We start from the raw sequence: 24,716 nt of genomic DNA on the forward strand, positions 1-24,716 counted from the left end.
TCTCCATCCCCTCACTCTCAATCTAAAGGTGTCCTCAGATCTAAAATGAGTCTCTTGTAGACAGCAAATAGATGGGTCTTGTTTCTTTATCCATTCTGATAGCCTATGTCTTTTGGTTGGCACATTTAATCCATTTACATTCAGTGTTATTATGGAAAGATACGGGTTTAGAGTCATTGTGATGTCTGTATGTTTTATGCTTGTAGTGATGTCTCTGGTACTTTGTCTCACAGGATCCCCCTTAGGATCTCTTGTAGGGCTGGTTTAGTGGTGACAAATTCCTTCAGTTTTTGTTTGTTTGGGAAGACCTTGATCTCTCCTTCCATTCTAAATGACAGACTTGCTGGATAAAGGATTCTCGGCTGCATATTTTTTTCTGTTTAGCACACTGAAGATATCGTGCCAAGCCTTTCTGGCCTGCCAAGTTTCAAAAGAGAGATCAGTCACGAGTCTTATAAGTCTCCCTTTATATGTGAGGGCACGTTTATCCCTTGCTGCTTTCAGAATTTTCTCTTTATCCTTGTATTTTGCCAGTTTCACTATGATATGTCATGCAGAAGATCGATTCAAGTTACGTCTGAAGGGAGTTCTCTGTGCCTCTTGGATTTCAATGCCTTTTTCCTTCCCCAGTTCAGGGAAGTTCTCAGCTATAATTTCTTCAAGTACCCCTTCAGCACCTTTCCCTCTCTCTTCCTCCTCTGGGATACCAATTATGCGTATATTATTTCTTTTTAGTGTATCACTTAGTTCTCTAATTTTTCCCTCATACTCCTGGATTTTTTTATCTCTCTTTCTCTCAGTTTCCTCTTTTTCCATAACTTTATCTTCTAGTTCACCTATTCTCTCCTCTGCCTCTTCAATCCGAGCTGTCGTCGTTTCCATTTTGTTTTGCATTTCGTTTAAAGCATTTTTCAGCTCCTCATGACTGTTCCTTAGTCCCTTGATCTCTGTGGCAAGAGATTCTCTGCTGTCCTGTATACTGTTTTCAAGCCCAGCGATTAATTTTATGACTATTATTCTAAATTCACTTTCTGTTATATTATTTAAATCCTTCTTGATCAGTTCATTAGCTGTTGTTATTTCCTGGAGATTCTTCTGAGGGGAATTCTTCCGTTTGGTCATTTTGGATATTCCCTGGAGTGGTGAAGACCTGCAGGGCACTTCCCCTGTGCTGTGGTGTATAACTGGAGTTGGTGGCGGGGCCGCAGTCCGACCTGATGTCTGCCCCCAGCCCACCGCTGGGGCCACAGTCAGACTGGTGTGTGCCTTCTCTTCCCCTCTCCTAGGGGCGGGATTCACTGTGGGGTGGCGTGGCCCGTCTGGGCTACTTGCACACTTCCAGGCTTGTGGTGCTGGGGATCTGGCGTATTAGCTGGGGTGGGTAGGCAAGGTGCGTGGAGGCAGGAGGGGCAGGCTTAGCTCACTTCTCCTTAGGTGATCCACTTCAGGCGGGGCCCTGTGGCAGCGGGAGGGAGTCAGATCCGCTGCCGGAGGTTTGGCTCTGCAGAAGCACAGAGTTGGGTGTTTGCTCGGAGCGAGCAAGTTCCCTGGCAGGAACTGGTTCTCTTTGGGATTTTGGCTGGGGGATGGGCGGGGGAGATGGTGCTGGCGAGCGCCTTTGTTCCCCACCAAGCTGAGCTCTGCCCTCCGGGGGCTCAGCAGCTCTCCCTCCCTTTGTCCCCCAGCCTTCCCACTTTCAGAGCAGAGCTGTTAACTTATGACCTCCCAGACGCTAAGTCGCGCTTGCTGTCAGAACACAGTCCGTCTGGCCCCTTCGCTTTTGCCAGCCAGACCCAGGGGCTCTGCTTAGCCAGCGAGCCGCCCCTCCGCCCCGGCTCCCTCCCGCCAGTTCGTGGAGCGCGCACCACCTCGCCGCCCTTCCTACCCTCTTCCGAGGGCCTCTCGTCTGCGCTTGGCTCCGGAGACTCCGTTCTGCTAATCCTCTGGTGGTTTTCTGGGTTATTTAGGCAGGTGTAGGTGGAATCTAAGTGATCAGCAGGACGCGCGGTGAGCCCAGCGTCCTCCTACGCCGCCATCTTCCCTCCTCCTCTCAACCTTTGGATATTCTGACTCAGTGGGTTTGGGGATGGATGGGTCATCTATGCTTTAAAGCATCACAGTTGTTTTCAGAGTGGCTCCACATTTGAGTACCACTGTAGTGTCAGACATGCAGAATGTATTGAATAGTTTTCTACATACAGATATTCTCTGCAAGCTAGATACACTTTTCATCATGAGGAAAGATGAAGTTAGGAAAAGTTCAGAATGTAGATTTTATGATAAAAAGACCTTCAGCAGGGACACCTGGGTGGCTCAGTCGGTTAGGCGTCTGACTTCAGCTCAGGTCATGATCTCACAGTTCATGAGTTTGAGTCCGGTGTTGGGCTCTGTGTTGACAGCTCAGAGCCTGGAGCCTGCTGCAGATTCTGTGTCTCCCTCTCTCTTTGTTCCTCCCCCACTCATGCTCTGTCTCTCTCTCTCTCAAAAATAAATAAAAATGTTTTTAAAAATTTTAAAAAAAAAGACCTTCAGCAGATTCTCTTTCATAATTGTCATGTTATATACATGAATTTGCTCTTTATAAAGATTGGGGAATTAATCTGGTATCAGAGAGTGATAAATTCTAATTCATGTGTTGGTTTTGAGTTCTCTCTGGGGGCCCTAGACTGGTGAGGAAGTGATTCAGGAGCTTTCAGGGGCTCTACAGAAGATGGGTCCCATTCTTAACCATAATTATTTTGCTTTCAAGGGTCCTGTTTAATATTTTATTCCAAAGGATATTTGTATTTTATTCAAATGTTTTAAAAGAATTAAGTAGAGAGATGGTATTCATTCAGAACTCAAGACCCCAAACACTCAAATGCTCAATCGGCTTTCTAATACCACTGTGGTCTCCCTTCAGAACAGTCTTGTAAACATCACTAATCAATCAAAAGATGCTTACCAATTTGTCTTTTACTCACTGCAACAACACATTAGACAAATTGTATCATCAAATGGGGACACCATTGAAATAAATCTATTTGATACTTTTCCTTAGGGTAACTGGAGAGAATTATATGTACTGAGATCAAAGTAAATGAAAGTGATCCTTATTTCTAACTTGATTGTTGCCTCCTAATTCTACAGTACCCTTCTGATAAGCTGGGCTAGATACAGGTAACTTTAAGTAGTATTGGCACAGAGTAGGTAGATCTTATGCTTAGAACAAAAATCAAACTTTCACCTTTCCCCCACTAAAATCTCACTTTTATTCTGGTTATTTAAATTGTACAAATCTAATTAATAAATCACTGAGAGATTTACTTTAAAAATATACAGAAACATTTTATGTTAGTATAGGTTCTCTGATAAGCAGAAACCAAGGTAAAAAATTAAATATCAAGAAACTTATGGAAAAACTCTGAGAGATAAAATGGGGGTGGGAGTCAGGAGAAGTTGAGAGACCCTTCAGACCATCTTACAAGGCTAACCCAGAATGAAAGAGAAAGAGAAAAAGAAGGAAGGAAGTTTGGATGGAAGCAGTGAAGTTCTAAGGAAATTTGGCAAGGCCACCAGTGAATCCTTGAGCCAAAGTTGCCCATGAAAGGAGATCACCTTCTCCAGGAACAGGCTGCACGAGCATCTCTACTACCATCAGTCATTGGCTGAGAACAGCTGTGGGAAAGTGGCCTCTGCAAAAAAACCTGCAACAGCTTTTAGGCCACTGGAGCACTTGGACAGTTACACTTTCTGCAGTTGGAGATTTGAAAGGCACATCCTCATGAACATTACACATTTATATTCTAAAGATGCGTACTTGCATGTCTGAGTTTGTGTTATTTATTCATCCATTGTTGCTTGGCTGCAGGTTAAAACTTTCCTTCCAATAGCTGTGAAGGCTGGAGATTATCCTGGATTTACCCCAAGAACTGGACCAGAGAAACTGACATGTCTTTTCATACACTACTTGAACATATTTCAATGTCTAGTTTTTCTATTTCTCCCTATTATTATCTAGAGTCAAAACCAGAGAGGAAATAGAATGTACTCTTTCCCTATAAAGGGAAGGCATTTTTCCCAGTAGTCACCATTAAGAAAGACTGAGAAGGTTCCAGTCTCTAGACTGTGTGAACTGAGCATCTCTTCACACAGCACCAATTCCTCTCATTCCTCAACCTCACCAGCTAATGGAACACGTTCCTCCAAGGGGCAAGATTTATTCACAAAATGCCTTCATAGAAAAATGTATAGGAGGGAAGCAGTTCTCTGTTAGAGTGATGGAATTCTTTACGCTCTGTTTGTGAAGTGATTGGTGTTTACTCCCTGCTATCTCTGGGCTTGTCTTTAATTTAAGATTACCAGGTATCTGCCATTCTATGGAATAAATTTGAAGACATTTAAAAGGAATGAGAAATAATCCTAAAGTTACATTCCTTCACTCCAACCACAAACCTGGACTGGTTCTGGAGACACAAAGATGAGGATACATGCTCTCCAAGCATCTGGTTGCTCACAAACTTCTTAGAGATTTAGAGAATTTGTATTCTGGAAGGTAGATAAATATAATGAAGCTAGTAGTCTTGAGATTTTTGGTTTAGTCTCAGTTCTGCTCTGTGACTGAGAAAATAATTTAGACACTTTGAATCAGAGGTTTCTTATCTAAACTGGCTAACCTAGCAGACCAATGTGAATGGTACCTCTAGGAATTTTATAACATGGCACCCTACCTCGTAGGTTTTCTTCCATCTTTCAAAATCTATTTCAGTTGGTAACACAGGAGATCACAGAGAGGAATTTCTATGGCAGTGTTCAACTGAGTGTGTGTGTGTGCATAGAAAGATAGATACATACATACTTACATATATATGTGTATGATAGTGGGGTGTCTTTAGGAATGAAGAAATATTCTCTAATTATAGCAGACTTTCTTGAAATAGCTTATGCAGATGAAAATAAATGAGGGATTTTTAGAGTCAGGAGATACCTAGACCAGATTTTTATTTTAAAAAAATAGTTTTGGTCCACTTATACCACAAGTAACTATGATGTTTTTTAAAGTATGATTTCTGGGCCTCACCATAGATTTTCTTAATAAAGATTTGTTCACATGGGGCCCAGGAATCTTAATTTTTAACAAAGTCTATGGATGGTTCTTTTAAATATGACTGTTTGAGAATTGCTCGTCTCATCTAAATCCTGCATTTTACAGATGAAGAAATTCAGGCTCAGAGGTGACCATATACATTTATTGGAGTGAATTGATCAAAGTGATCTAAATAGCTAGTATTTCAATTCCAGTTGAGAGTAATATCATTCATTCATTCATTCATTCCTCTAACAGCAATTTATTGAATGTTTAATCAGGTATGATGCTAAGTTTCTGATATAGATCAGCTTAATAATTCTTAAAATATCTCTATCATGGTGTGCCTGGGTGGCTCAGTCGGTTAGGTGTCTGACTTTGGCTCAGGTCATGGTTCATGAATTCAAGCCCCATGTCCAGCTCTGTGCTGAAAGCTCAGAGTCTGGAGCCTGCTTCAGATTGTGTGTCTCCCTCTCTCTCACTCCCCCTCCTGGCTCATTCTCATTATCTCTCTCTCTCTCTCTCTCTCTCTCTCTCAAAAATAAATAAACATTAAAAAATTTTTTAAAATATCTCTGTATCATAATAGCTCAGAAGTTGTAATAATTTCTCAAGAGACTGAAGATAAATACTTTCAATAGTTTGCCTATATTCTGACCCCTAGTGAGGTGGTAGTTTTAAATCTAAAATTCACGCTCCTTGACTCCAATTTGTACTTGCTCTCAAGACAGAAAAGAACTAAAATTTATTGAATGCCCATAATGCAGAAAGAACTATGTAATTTAATCTTTTCTTCATTGAATTAGATTATGTGGGTAGGTAGGTAGGTAGGTAGGTAGATAGATGGATAATTTTTACAAAACAGGAAATTGAGACTCAGAAGTTAGAAGGAGTAGGATGAAGGTCACACACATCCATACATTCGACTTCCAGTCTTCAGCAAGTAATTTAATGTGATTTTTAGGCCTTAAGACTATGATTAGCTGCATGAAATTTCTACAGGTGTGTATGTGAGGGTCAAGACCTTCTGAAAGAGTTAGTTTAGAACCTAAGCTTCTGACTCCTGAACAGCATGCATTACTGACAATGTTTCAGTCCTGTCCCACTGTGCTGGAAGGTCCCTCCAGCCTGTCAGCTGAGTTATCGATGGCTATGTGTTTCAATCAAGCAGTGAAATGGAGAGAAAATGAATGTGGTTATTTCCCCATATTTTAGTTAGCTGCCTAGGAATACTGTCAGCTGGGACCATACATTATGATAATGTTATTGCAGCATTGTCTTTGCATTCCAGCGGGGACTGCTTGTGTTCTCCCAAACTGTACCTCACTATAATCTGGAAGTACCTGGTTTACATATTCACTGCCACTCCTGGCTTCCTCAGGGACCATTTCAAAGTACTAAACGATGGTAAGCAAATTAGTTATTTGATTCCGATGAACTGAGGTCACTATAACATCTGTTTTTCTCAACTTTGCTATCACCTTTATTTCTGCGGTATTTTCTTGTGCCTGTGATTTATTCTGTCATCTAGGAGCATTTTCAGTGACCTGGAGCCTCTTGTCTTTCCTGTCAATGTTTTTTCAAGTTGTTTTTTGCCATAGCCTGGCCAGCAAACTATAACTGACTAACCAATGAAAATTCATCAAATTCTGCTCTTTTCAAACTATACGCATGTCCTTTCCCTCCATCGAATTGAGCAGTGATATTTGAAACAGTGGATGTAAACATTTTTGTTGTCAGTCTGTGGACAGGAGGACAAAAGTCCTTGGGTCACCTACTTCTGTATCAAGTCACCCTAAGGCGATGTATTCATTGGTCAAGTATCTAATAGAACAAAACATATACTAAACAAAAGTTTTAGGAATCATTTTATTTATTTTTGAAATCTATCCTCTTTAAGAATTAGGAAACTAAGACAAGTTTTTTTTTTTTTTAAATATGCCATTACCATTGCCCCCCAAAGTTATCAGCTTTCAAATGAAAATCTTTTGGGTAAAATGGCTGCTCCCAGGGGTTAACATGGTGGAAGGATAAGACTGGACTGAACTAGGTTGTTATCAGAATGCAATAGAAGCAGTCTCAATCCAAAAGGTAAGTATAAGTGCAGTTTTAAATGAGAGCCAAAGTCAGAATGAAAGGAGAGATGTCAGCTTTCAGGCTCAAGAGGTAAGTACCTCTTGAAAAAAAAAAAAGCAAAAAGGTCAGAAGCAACAATATGGAATGGACTGGAAGGGGGAGTGTATTTTTGCTGCCATTCTTTGATCCTCTCTTTCCAAGATTCCTGCTTCACCCCATGGAGTACCTCATCATTTTCTGTCAGTCCCACCTTGTGCTATGCCTTGAATACCATTGTTTTCCTCTAGCTGACCTACAATATCTGTCAGTCTAAGTCAGAGCAGACTATTACATGAGCCCCTAACTTGTTTTCCAGCCTCTCTTATTACAACATCTCAATTTCATGGTCTAAACAGCACTTATAGTCAGTTGTATATTTGGAAAGTAAGCCAGATCATTTTCTTATGCTGCATGCAATTTTTCAATAGTTGTTCATTACTCTTTTATGGCTTGTAAGGTCCAGCATGGTTTTACTTCTATCTGCCCTTCCCTCCTCATTTGATACTTTCATGCCTCAATCTCCTACTTTGTTGCATGTGAGCCACACTTGGTGTCCTTCTCTTCCTCAGGTATGCCCTTCCCAACATCATGTCTCCCTCCTCACTTGTTCATTATTTCACAGTTCTTTCACCAGCTCTTCAAATGACTGACATTAGCACCATTCTTTAGCCTTCTGACTAAATATCAGTTTCTTGAAGAAATCTCTCTGACCAGCCTTTCATAGTAATCTAACACTGACATTTTATTCTCTTTCACATCACTTAAGTTACTTCCTCATACCATTTATCTCCATCTGCAATGCAAGGAGCTCTGTGTAATGGTCTACTCATCCTCCAATCGGCCTTCCCTTTAGGTTGCCTTCCTATTCTACAAAGACTGGCAAGCTAAAATCTATACTTCCTAGACTCCTTTGTACTAGGATTCTAGATGAAACTAAATATCTTTTGATATCTGGGAAATAGTAATGAGGCACCTGCTATTTTCTGCTGATTTTGCTGATAAGCAAGTTTGTAGAGATGAAAATGCCAAGACAGTACTGAAAAGACTGAACTTTGGGTTCCAGTGCATACTCTCTGGTTCTATGAATGTCAGGGGCAATAGTGGTGCAAAACCAGCTTCTGGAGTGCAGTTGAGCAACACTGGAGTGCCTTGGAACATAAGAACACCAGTAGCAAGCCTCTGATTTTCATCAGCCTGTCAACCTATTTTGTATTTCACTTACATGAATTTCTGTTTTAAACCTCTTCTGTTTAAAGTACCTAGGGTGTTTTCCGGCACTGACCACTCACCATTTAATGTACCAATTTTATTTATTTGTTTACTATGTATTTTTTATCTGCCCCCAATAGAATGTAAGCTCAGAAAGGATAGGGACATGCCTTGTCCAGCACTGTAAAACTGTTCAACACTAAAACAATTTGCATAAAGTTAAGGTTAATGACTATTGATGGCACACATGGATGAATAAATAATACAAATGAACTAAGTTCAATTCATTCAAGAAACAGGTCAAAGATGTCTACACCTATTATGTTTTTGGTACTGATCTTCTCTGTGTATTTATTTTGGACTTACGACACTGTAGGAAAAGAAACTACTTCAGAAACCAAGATTATGATGCCCATGTTTTTGCTTTTCAGGATACATAAATGTTAACAGTTTCTATTGAATAGGTTTTCATTTAGATGTCAACGAATCCCAGTGAAAAAATATGAGAACTGGATTAGAAGCTTTCATCCACAACAATGGCTTTCAATGCAGTTATTGCTTTTCTGACAATCTGCATATTCATCCTGGTGAATAAAATCCTATTTTCATAACTTGTGTTTTGCATGAGAAATCTGGAAATAGCATACACACTGGCTGTGCTGCACGCTTGTGAGTTACTCTGGCTCAGGCTTCTAGCCTTCCTTCACTTCCAGGTTTGCTTTCCCTCCTCTCTTCATCTATTCTCTCTTTTCTTCCTTTTTTTTTTTTTTTTAGTATGAATTAATGTCACACAACAGGCTGACTAATGCAGCTTCATTATCATCATTCGTGAAAATGAGTCAGCATCTTTCCCTATGCCTCTTTGTGCCAGGAGGAAGTTTCAGATGTTTTAAAATATTTGACTTTTTCAGATGGAAAGTGTCCCCTCCAATCAAAATTGAATTGCTGTTTCTCTTCTCTCTCACCTGCAATGCTTAATCAGGTCACAAGGGCCTCTTCTCTTGTTTGGGGTATTTCAAATTGATGCGGTGCTCCTCACTAATGGGCAGAGTCTAAGGGTTGGAAGCTGCTAGTGTTAATGAATGCATTTATGAAGGCTCTGTTTTCTGTTTGTTTCTTTATTTTTAAGTAACATGTAACTTTCTCGTACCTACAAAGATAATACATATTTTTAACTGACTCTCCTCAAAAAAAAATTGTAAAGATTTTTATGATAAAGAAAAACATATCATGTCAGACTAGTCCAAAAGCTGCATAAAAGGGAAAAACAATCAAACTGCTTTTTTTTTTCCTAAGGCACTTTTGTGAGCTCTGAAGCAAAGAGCAATTTTAGCCAATAAAAACTGATTCTCTCAAGTGCAGCAAGAAAATGTGGCTCAATGCAACAGAGGAGGGAGCTGGAAGCCAGAGGATTGATGTTGCCTGCTTCCATCGGCTTTCATGAGCTCACTCAATGCCCTTGTGATGAGCAGCATTCACTGTGCAAAGAGCTGAAAGGGGACACGAGTGTGCATGCTGATGAGCATAACCACTCATCATTCACCAACCACAGCCTGCTCCTTCAGATCTTTTATGTTGAGAGAAGAGAGAACACAAGAATATGTGTTTAGAACTTTTCTTTCTATTTATGTTTGAAGATATAAGGAAGGGAAACTGGCTGGGGGATTGAAATAAACCAACAAACTAAAGAAGAGCTAAGGGAGAGCAAAGGAGAAAAGGGCAGAACCTAAGGAAGTACATTTCTCAAACACTGATGAAATTTGCTCCTTATGTTCTTTGTTCAAAAGAAACAAACAAGAGGGATGATTTGGCTTGGCAGGCATGGAAGGAGAAGTAGAAGAAAGAAAAAGTGGATTCTGCTGGTACATCTAATCTTAATACATATCTCCATGAAAAATGATTTTTATCAACCCTAATCATTTCCTTCCTCTCTTCCTTCCTTTCTTTCTTTCGATTGTAGGACCGCATCTAGAAACTACGTGGCCCAGTCTCCAACCCCTGCATATAATGGATCAGACACTTCTGAAAACACTAAATGACCTACCAAAGATAGCACTATCAATTGGAAATATAATTCAGGCTCCCAGACTTCCATTCCAGTACTCATTTCATTGTGCAATCCAATATTATTATTATCACTGATAGTAGTTGTTATTTCTTTATGGAATCCAAGTATCCTTGAACTTTACCTGTAATAATATTTTCCTAAAATTTAGCACGTGTGAAAGACACGACTGACACTGATAAATGTATGTTTTAAATAAATTTTCAAAAAATCAGTATTGAAATGCAATAAGAATTTAAAGAGCTCTATTTTCTGTTGTCAGGAACTCAGTCCATTTGGAACCAAGATCAAACAGTAAATTTTTAATCATTTGAAGTAAAATCCATTCCATGTCTGATATTTCTGAAGTGCAAAAGAGAAGATGAGAATTACTGTAACTTTTTAAATTTCCTGCTAAAGAGGCCATGACTGAGCTCCAAAAAGAGATGTTTTTGGTAGAATTGAAGGATGTGGTAGATTTCAGGCATAAGAATGAAGACTGGCAGTGAAAAGGAAGTGCCTTGTATCATGCTACCGGTGATTTTTATGTTTTTGGAAACATTTTGTAAAAACTAATGCTATTCTTTAAAAAAAAATTACGTGATTAAAATGCATATTAAAGCAATGCTCTTAATACCTCAGGTCAAATATTTCCACTTAAAATATACAAATAAATGAAACAAAATGTTTTATTCTAGGAAGAAATCAGTCCAACAATGTGAGTCAATATCCAAATCTTCAAATTACATGTCTTAACACTACCATAATAACAAGAAAAGTCTCAACATTTAAAAAAAAATTCATAAAATGGATTAATGTATCAAAAGGAGATGCTAGAAGGGATTCTTAAAATCATGTAATCCAGACCATTAATTTGGTAACGAAGAAAATTAAACCTAGAGTGCAAAGTATATCACAAGATGTTAATCAACTTGCATAAGTTATGAAAATAATTATTTTCAAAAGTCAAGCCAAAGGGGCTCCTGGGTGGCTCAGTCAGTTAAATGTCTGACTTCAACTCAGGTCATGATCTCACAGTTCGTGAGTTCCAGCGCTGCGTTGGACTCTGTGACCCTGGAGCATGCTTCAGATTCTGTGTCTCCCTCTCTCTCTGCCTCTTCCCCACTTGTGCTCTATCTCTGACTCTCTCTCAAAATAAATAAATAAGTAAAACTAAATTAAAAATCAAGCTAGAAACCAATTCAATTGTGTTCTCAGCAACACTGGATACCAAACGGTGGGCAGAATTTATCGCAAATAGTCTGTTAACCCGTATGTACAGCAAGCTTTGTCTGTAGGCTTGAATACAAACTTTACTGAAATATATACTATATTTCATAGATAGATATTTTTATATGTATTTACAAGTATATTTACAAGTATTTACAACTATTGCCAAGCACTGTTTTGCCAACTACACTGCATTTACAACTATTGCCAAGTACACTTTTTTTCTTACTATTACTGTTTATAGTAGTTTCCTCATATTTTTTAAAGTCCATTAAAAATCAATATATTTCCCAAAGTGTGACCATTATCAGTTGGAGAGCTCTCAATATTTTTGATACTTAAAGGGGCTCTCATATTTGACAATACTGAGAAATACTGTTCTATTCCACGAATGAATTATCCTTACCAAGTCATAATTTAATGGTAGAGTTTATCATTTAATTTTTTGGGCAAAAATGTTGCCAGGAACCTGGGTTTTGGGCTAAACCATAATTTAAAAATCATCTGGAAATTGTCCTTGTTGGTTCCTATTTGTTTTCTACTTTTCCAAGCATTGCCATGCCCAAATTTTTGTTATATTTTATTTATATGATATGACTAAAAATCGCAGTCAAATTTCTTTTTTTTATCTTTTTAATGTTTATTATTAGTATTTTTTTTTATTTTTGAGAGAGGCAGAGAGCGTGAGTGAGCACACAAATGGGGGAGGGGCAGAAAGAGAGGGAGACACAGAATCCAAAGCAGGCTCCAGGCCCTGAGCTGTCAGCACAGAGCCTGACACAGGGCTCTAACCCACCAACTGTGAGATCATGACCTGAGCTGAAGTTGGACACTTAACCAGCTGAGCCACCCAGGCATCCCACATTCAGCCAAATTTCAGATGACCTTATACATCAACTGGTAATTTTTTGTTTCTTTCGAGTCAATATTTTTGTGAAGTCTATTTCTCTTTCTTGCCTGAATTCCCAGATATCTGGGAAAATAAGCATGTTAGAAGTGGCTATCAGCATTGCACAATGACTTTCAGAATGTCTTAGGAAGTAGATTTCAAAAGTTTGGTTTTACATAATATTAAATAACATATTTATTCTCTGATTCCAGGATTCTCCTGGAAGCATCTAAATAGGATTTAGGCCCTGGGCTGTGGGAGTTCCAAAGTCTTCCAGTGCAGGGACACCTGGTGAGCTAAGACTCTGTGTTGGAGTTACACAGTGGCACCCAACTTATTTCAAAGTGATTCATTAAAAGCCAAGCTTGGCAAGAGTAAGAAAATTTTCAAAGAACTTTGATCACCTCAATTAACAAAACCACAGGGATTCAAAATAAAGCAATTAACAGACTTAAATAACACAGGATGGTGGAATGCAGTCATTATTTTGGCTTTCATAATATAATGTTTTTAATCACTGGTTGAGTGAAATGCAGCCTCTATGGAATTACATGTATAAAGCCAATGGAACATAACACTTTAAAGTCCACACCCCTCCCCCACCCCCCCACCCCCCCCCACCCCCCACCCCCCCCTCCCCCCGCCCTCCAGCAATTGCATCTTCAATCTTGGCACCTCTGACTGTGTCAAAATTTTTAATTATCTAAATATATGTTTTAACTTAATCTAGGATTTCATTTCATCTAGGATTTCACAAAATCCTAGAGGAGAAAGCAGGCAAAAAACCTCTTTGACCTCAGCTGCAGCAACTTCTTACTCAACACGTCTCCAGAGGCAAGGGAAACAAAAGCAAAAATGAACTATTGGGACCTCATCAAAATAAAAAGCTTCTGCACAGTGAAGGAAACAATCAACAAAACTAAAAGGCAACAGACGGAATGGGAGAAGATATTTGCAAATGATATATCAGATAAAGGGTTAGTATCAATAATCTATAGAGAATTTAACAAACTCAACACCCAAAAAACAAATAATTCAGTGAAGAAATGGGCAAAAGACATGAATAGACACTTCTCCAAAGAAAACATCCAGATGGCCAACCGACACATGAAAACATGCTCCACATCACTCATCATCAGGGAAATACAAATCAAAACCACCATGAGATACCACCTCACACCTGTCAGAATGGCTAACAGTAACAACTCAGGCAACAACAGATGTCAGCTGGTGAGGAACCGGAGAAAGAGGATCTCTTTTGCACTGCTGGTGGGAATGCAAACTGGTGCAGCCACTCTGGAAAACAGTATGAAGGTTCCTCAAAAATTAAAAATAGAACTACCCTATGACCCAGCAATTGCACTACTAGGTATTTATCCAAGGGATACAGGTATGCTGTTTCAAAGGGACACATGCACCCCAATGTTTATAGCAGCGCTATCAACAATATCCAAAGTATGGAAAGAGTCCAGATGTCCACTGACAGATGAATGGATAAAGAAGATGTGGTGTGTGTGTGTGTATATATATATACATACATGTATATATATGTATATATATATGTATATACATGTATGTATATATATACATATATACATGTATACATATATATATATGTATGTATATATATACACATATATATGAATGTGTGTGTGTATATATATACATATATACACACACACACAATGGAGTATTACCTGGCAAAAAGAATGAAATCTTGCCATTTGCAACTATGTGGATGGAACTAAAGGGTATTAAGCTAAGCAAAATTAGTCAGAGAAAGACAAGTATCATATGACTTCACTCATATGAGGACTTTAAGAGACAAAACAGATGAACATAAGGGAAGGGAAGCAAAAATAATATAAAAACAGGGAGGGGGACAAAACATAAAAGACTCTTAAATATAGAGAACAAACAGAGGGTTACTGGAGGGGTTGTGGGAGCAGGATGGGCTAAATGGGTAAGAGGCATTAAGGAATCTACTTCTGAAATCATTATTGCACTATATGCTAACTAACTTGGATGTAAATTAAATAATAAATAAATAATTTTTAAAAATTCAGGTCCAAAAGAGTGTGCCTAGTATGATAGTAGGGAAAAATTTAGAATATGACTCTGGGGTAAACCTTAGATATATTTTGTTAAAAGTACACCTAGGTTTGAGATTGGGGGTGGGGGAAGGAAGGTGGGGGAGGAAGATGCCCTAGATGATCTAGAACTAAATATATATGTATTTCACATTTATATTAAACTTGGACATTGTGGTTTTTAAATAGAATGTGAAATAACTTGTCACAGATATACATAATGGGTTCCAGAAACAGAGAGAGATAAGGTTTTCTTTATTTTTAATTTGATGATATGTTCATTATCTATCATCTGCAATACATTATTATAATAACTTTTGGAAGTAAAAAGTATATTATATAAAAATAACAGACTAGACATTATTTTAGAATGTGCTGCTTCTCCCTTTTGTTTATTTTAATCTAACAGGGAAGAATACCCTGGTATACCAAGGTCTTTCATATAAAGTGATTTAAAAATTAACACAAAAATAATTCATGTTTGACATGGAAGAGGCATTAAAAAGTCACTTGCTCCCTACATTTAAAGGTACACACACACACGCACAAACTTGAGGTTTAGAGTGGTGTAAGAAAAAATTAGTTATATTTATTAAAGTAAGGCCGATGTTATTCAGGGGGACTGTTCAATGGGTTTGTTGCAGGGAGAAAGAGATCTGGCTCAACTTTGAAAATAATAAGGAAAAGGGGAAATTTATAGCCAAGGAGCAGAGTGGTAGTCAGTGGACAAAAATTACTGAAAGAAAACATCAGAGGAAAGGAGGAATTCTGGCTAAATGACCTAACAGAATTCTTGCTGAACACAGGCCAGCATGATTAGACATTATGGAGGGATGCTGGAGTACGAGGAACCCAGATAGATTTGAAGAATGATCACACAGCAAAGCTGGGGAATTCTATCAAATGAACTTAGCAGGATGCTTCCTAAGATTGTAGAATAAAAAGATGATTACAAAATCCCAAATGTCTAGGGCCTAGTTGAGAAGAGTTCAGAGGAGCCTGACTAGTTTGGTCAAGGAAAGAACTTCTTTCAGTGGTTAGGTGACGTATCTATTATGGGCTTAAAACAAATGTCCTAGAGAACACTGGGCATTGATTTTGGTTCAAGCCATAGCAGTGATAAAGAGATTTAAATGTTGTCCCTTGGATTTTTCTTAATTCCTATCAAACACAAGTATCATTTTAAATGTGATGCTCCTTGTTTCCCGAAAAGATTATTTTAGAAAGATATCTAACTCTGTCAAAAAAATAAATGACTGGAAATTTCAAAAATATCACTTCATAGATTTTTCTCTGTTGATTTAAACACTATAAAAAATATGCATTTATTTTAAGTTTGACTTCTTTTTTTTTTTTAATGTTTGTTTATTTTTGAGAGAGAGAAACACATAGAGTGCTGAAGCAGGCTCCTGGCTCTAATCTGTCAGTACAGAGCCCAATGTGGGGCTCGAACTCAAGAAATGAGAGATCGTGACCTGAACAGAAGTCAGAGACTTAACCAACTGAGCCACCCAGATGCCTCCTAAATTTAACTTCTTAATATTTCTTTCTTCCAATGAAAATTTTTAAATAAAATAGCACTTAATTTTAAATAATTCTTTTAAAATGAGTAACAAAAATTGCTTATTTTAAAAATACTCAAACATAATTCTTATTGGTGAAAAAGGTAGTTTTAATTCAACTAAATTAAGGGAATTAAGGTACTGTATACCAAATAATCAAAATAACATTCTTTTTTATGGTAAAGCATAAGATAAAACAAAATAAACCTTAAAATGCTTTCAATGGTTACTTTTCTAGATTCCATACAAACATTCTACGTACACCAGAAAACACTTACTTTCTACTGTTAAGAGACATTCATTAATGTTCACTGAATTACCCAAAATTCATAATATCCAATCAAATTGATTTTACAATGAAAATAAGAGCTAGAAACTGAATACACAGAGGGATCCCAGGATGGCCTAACGCTTAAACAAATCTACAGTTTATATAAGGTATTGGGCTTAAATAGTGTAGGGACTTAATGGCAGGCCACCACCCAGATGGGCTACTTTGACATAAAGATTATTCTGAATTGAATGTAATTGAGACCCTGAGGGCTCAAGAGAAACTTTTGTCCCTCCCTTAACTATAGAAGAGAACTTGAATTGAAAGATCTTTTCAAAATAAAGGTTATTACCAGAGATAAATTTTATCTGAATAGCCCATCTATATAGCAAGTCAAACATCTGTTTACCAAACATTTACTCTTTTTCATCTTCCTATGAATGACATTTCTTTCCTCTTAAGTCCTAGTCTCCTATCCCCTTCTCCATCACAGTGACATACACTTCATTTCACTGGACTGTCTTTGGAATTTCCATGTCTATATGGATTCCTCATATGTATGTTATTAAATTTGATTTTCTCTTGTTAATATGTCTCATGTCAATTTGATTCTTAGTCCAAAAAAGACAGGAATTCTCAATGACAATAGCTAACCACAATACAATATGATAATTGCCATTATGGAACTAAACTATAGTATAGTAATAGTAAAAAGAAGGATCAATCAACAGCCTTAGAAAAACAGAAGACCTTCATAAAGGTGGTGCTTAAGCTTGAGTTTGAAAGTTGAATGTAATATTCAAATGAAATTAAATTTCTGGGGGTTTACATTTTTCATAAGAAATGAATGAGGCCAGGGGCGCCTGGGTGGCTCAGTTGGTTAAGCTTCCGACTTCGGCTCAGGTCATGATCTCGCGGTCGGTGAGTTCGAGCCCCGCGTCAGGCTCTGTGCTGACAGCTCAGAGCCTGGAGCCTGTTTCAGATTCTGTGTCTCCCTCTCTCTGACCCTCCCCTGTTCATGCTCTCTTTCTGTCTCAAAAATAAATAAACGTTTAAAAAAATTTTTAGAAATGAATGAGGCCATTTTGAGATAATTTGCTTTCAGAATTTTATATGATTTGTTGCATTAGAGAGGAAGAGGTAGATGGTCAGGTGATTTGAGCTAACTTATTTTAAGAAAGTTTTAAAATTTCATCTACATGTTGAAAGATTTCAAGAGGCAAAATAAACCAGCAATATTTTTAAGTGATGAGATTTTTTTTTTACTTGAGTTTCTTCTTAAAATCATTACAAAATTACACAAAATTTAGGCTGGAACTAAAATTCCATTCTACTAGTATTTGTTGACTTGTTTCATGTCACGAGACCATAGAGTAGCAATTCCATGCTTCCAATTTTACAAATCAGAAAGGAAAAACAAAAGCATGCAATGTGATCTGAATGCACATGTTTTATCTACTTGTCATGGCTGTACACTTCTTGGAGAGCAGATATCAATATCTGGTTCACACACATGTTTTTAATTACTCTTGGAATAGTATCTTACACATCAGAAGTGATAGATAATTAAATAAGTTCCACACAAGAGTACTATTGTAAGTCAGAGCAAAATCCTACCCGGACAGCAGAATTAGAAAAGACTTTTTGCAGGAAGCAGTACGTGAGATGGACTTTAAAGATTGATAGGTCTGAAGAACATATACAAATAGCCAGTAAGAACATGAAAAGATGTTCAGCTTCATTAGCCATTCAGGTAATGCAAATAAAAATCCCAATGAGATACCACTTCATACCCACTAGGATGGCTATAATCAAAGACATAATAACAAGTATTGAGGAAGACATTGAGAAATTGAAACCCTCATATAATGCTGGCAGATATAAAAATAGTACAGCTGTTTTGAAAAAAATAATTTTGCAGTTCCTCAAAAGTTTAAACATAGGCCCAGTGTGACCCAGCAACTCCACTCCTAGGTATATACCTAAGAGAAATGAAAACATGTGTTAACATAAAGATTTGTACACAAATGTTCCTAACAACATGTTCATAATAGATAAAAAGTGAAAGCAACCCAAGTCTCCATCAACTGATGAATGGATAAACTGTGGTATATGCATACAATGGAATATTATTCAGTCTTTAAAAGGAGTGAAATTCTGACACGTTCTACAACCTGGACCTTGAAAACACTATACTGAGTAAAAGAAGCCAGTTACAAAGACAGAAAATCATATGATTTCATTTATATAAAATTTCCAAAAACACTATACTGAGTAAAAGAAGCCAGTTACAAAGACAGAAAATCATATGATTTCATTTATATAAAATTTCCAGATAGGCAAATAGAGAGAAAAAGGAAGTATATTTGTGATTGCACAGGACTAGAAGGAGATAATGGAGATTGAATGCTAGTGGATACCGTGTTTCTTTTTGAGGGAATGAAAATGTGCTAAAATTATTTGTGGTGATAATCACACAACTCTTTGAATATAGTAAAAAATCATTGAATTATACATATTAAGAAGATGAATTATGTACAATATGAATTATATGTCAATAAAGCTGTTAAAAATAAATAGAATTTTAAGATTTATACTAAAAGGGGAAAGAGGACATTTCAACTTGGAGGATGGCATCTCAAGGCAGAACAGAAGTTGAGAAAGGTTAGTACCTTTTGAAGAAATAGTAGTTTAATGACTAGAGTACATGGTAGGTAGAATTCTAAGATGATCCCCAAGAGTCTCTGGCATTGGTACACATATATTCAACCAGATTGTTTCCCCAAACATGAATCTAGGTGTTGATATAAAGACATTTGCAGATGTAACTGAAATCCCTAATTAGTGGACTTAAAATTCATCAAAAGGAAGATAACCTGGGTGCACCTGGCCTAATCAGGTCAATCCTTAAAATAAGTTACATTTTAATCAGGAGTGATTTTTCTCCTGCAGGCCTGTTTGCAGAAGCAAACCACATGTTCTGAACTGCCTATGGAGGCAGTCCATGTTGTAAAGACCTAAGGTGACATCTCTGAGCTGATAGAAGTCAAAAACTGACAGCCACAAAGTAAATGGACCATCAGTCCTACATTTGCAAAGAATTGAATTGACAACAACCAGTGAGCTTGAAAGAGGAGTTCAGATGACAACAGGGATTGGCTATGGTTGTGATTTCAGCCTGATGAGATGATAAACAGAAAAGCCATAGGGCCTGTACCCAGATTTCCGACTCTTAAAATCAATGAGATAGTACATCAGTGTTTTTTTTAAGCCACTTAATTTGTGATAATTTGTTACAAAGCAATAGAAAACTAATACAAATGCATAGTGAAAAAATGCAAGACAAGTCCAGAAAAACATAGATTCACTCCTGCTTGGAGCTTTCAGAGATGAGTTGTTTGTAATTAATTTATTTCCTTCAAATCTGTTAGCATAAAAATGATGAAGGTGTTACCTAATTTAATGTGTCTGCCTTTCAAATTGCATTTAGAATACACGTGAACACTTTTATTAATTTCAACTCTTTTTTTTGGACTCAAGCTGTGAAGCTATTTTTGCCACCTCTTTTCTTATGATACGTATATATGTTTTCTTCTCTACAGTTAGATAAAAAATATATTGGACATTACCGATAATGTGCTGAAATGTGTTGTTCACCTTTCCACTTTGCAGAATTTGAAAACATTAATTTTCACATATTAATCTTTGATTTTAAAAAGATAATTGATTTATTAATGTCTCTTGCATCACCTTCTATGAGTGGTCTACAAAATCCAAATTATTTTTGAAATAAAAATGCTTATTGCTTTTTCTGAGCATTTTACATGTACTGCAGGTATATTGTAGAAATTTTAAAAACTTTAATAAATAAAAGTTATTTAGGACTGGAAAATGTCATTTACCTGAAAATATGATTAATAACCTGGTTGATTATTATGTATCTCAAATTCTTCTACATGTATATGTGCCTCTCCACATTTAAATATTTTGATAAGTTCTAAATGTTTTGTGTCTGCTTTTTTACCTAAATGCCATAAATATTGTACACGTTATTTGTTTTAATTTTTATTTATTTTTTAACTTTTTTTTTTTTTTCAGAGAGAAACAGAGCACAAGCAGGGGAGGGACAGAGAGAGAGAGAGGGAGACAAAGAATCCAAAGCAGGCTCCAGGCTCTGAGCTATCTGCACAGAGTCCAATGCAGGACTCGAACTCATGGACTGCAAGATCATGACCTGAGCTTTACTCGGACGCCTAACTGACTAAGTTACCCAGGTGCCCCAATATTGTACAGGTTATTATTATTCCCTGATATCATACTACATATAGATGTAGATGATTATGTAGTCATTATAAATGTTCTTTAAAGAAAAGTGAGAAAATATAAATGAACCTAAAGAGGATAGGACTTTTATTTTTTTAATGTTTATTTTGAGAGAGAGAAAGAGAGAGAGAGTGAGTTGGGGAGGGACGGGCAGAGGGAGAGAGAGAATCCCAAGTTGACAGCTCGGAGCCGGACATGGGGCTTGATCTCATGAACCATGAGATCATGAGCTGAGCTGAAATTCAGTCTGATGTTCAACTGACTGGGCCACCCTGGTGCCCTAAGAAAATAGGATTTTTAAACTGTGTGTAATATATATGCTTTTATATATAATGGAGTCATACCTCTCATATTTGGTATATTTCCTATTAATGCTATAATAACCTTGGTGGCTTGAAACAACACAAATTTATCTTATAATTCTATATATCCAAAGTCCAAAATGAATTTCACTGAGCCCTAAGTGCTGGTAGGGCTACATTCTTTTCTGGGGACTCTTAGTGAAAATAAGTTTCCTTGTCTTTCCCACCTTTTATAGCCTGCCAGTACTGCTTGGCTTGTGACCTCCTTCCATCTTCAAAGCCAGTCCTGTCCCGTAGCATCTTTAGCTCTCCCTCTGACTGACACTGGCTCTCCTGCCTTGTAAGAACCCTTGTGAAAATATTCAGTCTACCTACATAATCCAGGACAATCTCCCCATGTCAAGGTCAGCTGATCAGCAACCTTAAACTCTATCCACAACCTTAATTCCTACACACCATGTAACATAACATACACATAGCTTCTGAGGGCCAGGACATGACCATTTTTGAGGACCTATTACTCTACATATCACTCCTGACACTGGCTTTTTGCCTAGCACTGTTATTCTCATATCTACATACATTCAATTACATGATTTTGCCAGTATAACTCATTTGAGTTTTTCCCTTATGATTTCATCAGCTAGTACTTACATAGTAAGGTAAAATGGTTATACACATAGGCATTCCAGTGTTGGTTATAAATTTAATGACAATGATTTAATGTGACCTGGTTTTAAAATTGTGTTGGCAGTTGATTCAGAAAAAAATAATTTCTTCATTTATGGAAATAAAACTCTTGATAGGATTTTAAATTATTGATATGATTCATTATTCAAAAATGTGTATTGACTTTCACTGAATTTGTATCTGGAATCTACTGGGGTTTTATGATTTTTTTTTTCTTTCTCCATGATCTATGAATATAGCAGATATTAATATATATCCTAATATGTAATTGCCTAGAAAAATGCTTACTTTGTCATAGGCTTAGCTCTGTGTTTTCCTAGAAAGCAATGCATACTTGGTAATATTTTGTTGGATATTGCAGCCCCAGTGTGGCAGGCTCAGAGAGAACACAAAATGAGGCAGGAAAGGAGGAAAGTAAATATAAGGAGGTCTCTTCTTGAATGGCTTTGGCCTACTAATAAGTGACGCTAATTTTGGGCTTTGCAAGGCATCTTCAGAGGCTTATGAGGCCAGAGGAATATGACATCCAGGGAAAAAGAAGGGAAAGAATGTGTCCCCCACACACTCATTCCTTTTACACATATCTCGTTGGTAAGGTCCACTGGAAAGCGCCTTAAGTCATATGCACTTTCATGTTGCCAGACTTTCCTCTTCAGTTAGCCACTGGAGTAAGAATCTCTGGGTGACAGTGTTCCCAGTAGATGAATCACCATGCAGCCTCCTCGTTAGGGAGTGACATGCAGCCCGTGAGACCACCTCACCTATAATTGTGGCCTTAGAAGCAGTAGCGTGGTCTGTATTTAAGAAACAAGCCTGGCAAAAATGTGAGTGTATGTATGTATGAACGCAGTGGTGATGAGGATGGAGAAAGTGACCACGTGATATTTTTAATAGATTATCAGTACAATTATGTGGCATTAGTCTTTGAATATTTGTCAGGTGGTTTAAAAAAATGTTTTAATGTTGGGGTGCCAGAGTGGCTCAGTCAGTTGAGGTCCCACTTCCGCTCAGGTCATCATCTCGCACTCCGTGAGTTCGCGGATCCCACATTGGGGCTCTGCGCTGACAGCTAAGAGCCTGGAGCCTGCTTTGGATTCTGTGTCTCACTCTCTGTCTATACCTCCTCCGCTCACACTTTGTCTCTCTCTCAAAATTAAATAAACATGAAAAAAATTTTTTAAAAATGTTTTAATGTTAATACAACTACACTTTTTTATCTTTTCTCCAATTTTTTATTTAAATTCCAGTTAGTTAACATACAGTGTAATATTAGTTTCAGGTGTAGAATTTAGTGATTTATCACTTACATACAACACCCACTCCTCATCACAAGTGTCCTCTTCAATGCCCATCACCTCTTTAACCCATCTGCACCCCCCCACCACCCCTTTAGTAACCCTTGGTTTGTTCTCTATAGTCAAGAGCCTGTTTCTTGGTTTGCCTCTCTTCCCCCCACCCCCCACCATGTTCATTTTGCCTTGGTGCATTTTCCAAACTCTCTATTTTTATTTTAATTAGTATGCATGAATATTTTAGAGTTCTTTTTTTTTTTACGATATTATTTTTTAAGTAAGCTCTATACCCAGCGTGGGGCACAAACTCACAACCCCAATATCGAGCCACATGCTCTACCAACTGAGCTAGCCAGGCACCTTGACATCATGTATTTCGTCTATATTGTTTTTTTTTTTTTACCCAATATGAATTTTAATATATGTATTTTTTAATTCTTTAACTGTTATATTTGATATGCTGGTAGTTTTAGGCAATGATATTTTTTTTTCAACGTTTTTTTTTTTTTTTTTTTATTTTATTTTTGGGACAGAGAGAGACAGAGCATGAACGGGGGAGGGGCACAGAGAGAGGGAGACACAGAATCGGAAACAGGCTCCAGGCTCCGAGCCATCAGCCCAGAGCCTGACGCGGGGCTCGAACTCACGGACCGCAAGATCGTGACCTGGCTGAAGTCGGACGCTTAACCGACTGCGCCACCCAGGCGCCCCAGGCAATGATATTTTTTATCATCCTTTGGTCATCTAAAAGAAAATTTAGGAGGTACTTGCTAAGTAGCTTAAATTTATATATGAAAATAAAAGAATTCTTAAAATCATTGCAAAGTTTATGCTCAAAATTATATTATTTTAATTTGTATTCTAAGCAATATTTTATTTTCTATTATAGCATACCATGACGAAATTAGTTTTATCCTGTCACCCTTTGTCATTGCTGACATGGGGTATAAAGTTTACTGAAGGAAAGCCATAGCAAAATGGTCACCCAGGTGGACTGGTAAACCATTTCTGGCCATTCTGAGGAAGAATGCCAGGCAGGGTACATTTTATGATAAACCTAATTTACATTTTGCTTCATGTTGTTTGGAAAGCTAAATGATTCAATTTGGGGATGTGAATTCTATTTAAAATTTTTTTTTCCCAACGTTTTTTATTTATTTTTGGGACAGAGAGAGACAGAGCATGAACGGGGGAGGGGCAGAGAGAGAGGGAGACACAGAATCAGAAGCAGGCTCCAGGCTCCGAGCCATCAGCCCAGAGCCTGACACGGGGCTCGAACTCACGGACCGCGAGATCGTGACCTGGCTGAAGTCGGACGCTTAACCGACTGCGCCACCCAGGCGCCCCTGGGGATGTGAATTCTAGACAGTCTGCCAGACATCAGAGTTTGCCCCATCCCAAGGCTGGGACCACTCCCTTTGAAGAACTCAGAGTCTCAGGTTAATCTTCCCTGACTTTGCTGCTTAGTAAGTGCCCTTTCTGACAGAGTATGCAGTTTTCATATAATTTTTTGAGGGATGGGACAAATTCTTGAGTATTTCCTTTATTTTTCTTGGAAGCTCAATAATGCATTTTGTATTGAGAAGTTCCCCTCCTAGTACTTGGTCTTTTTTGGTTTTTTTTTTGAAATTTTA

At 37.7% G+C, this 24,716-nt stretch overlaps 1 long non-coding RNA gene across 2 annotated transcripts in view; it reads right to left on the reverse strand.

The window, feature by feature from the left end:
• LOC131485104 (uncharacterized) overlaps nt 1–24,716 on the reverse strand; it is a 322,880-nt gene that overhangs the window by 252,552 nt on the left and 45,612 nt on the right. The window lies entirely within an intron of this gene.

This window comes from Neofelis nebulosa, chromosome 9 (assembly GCF_028018385.1).
Source record: "Neofelis nebulosa isolate mNeoNeb1 chromosome 9, mNeoNeb1.pri, whole genome shotgun sequence".
Lineage (NCBI taxonomy): Eukaryota > Metazoa > Chordata > Mammalia > Carnivora > Felidae > Neofelis > Neofelis nebulosa.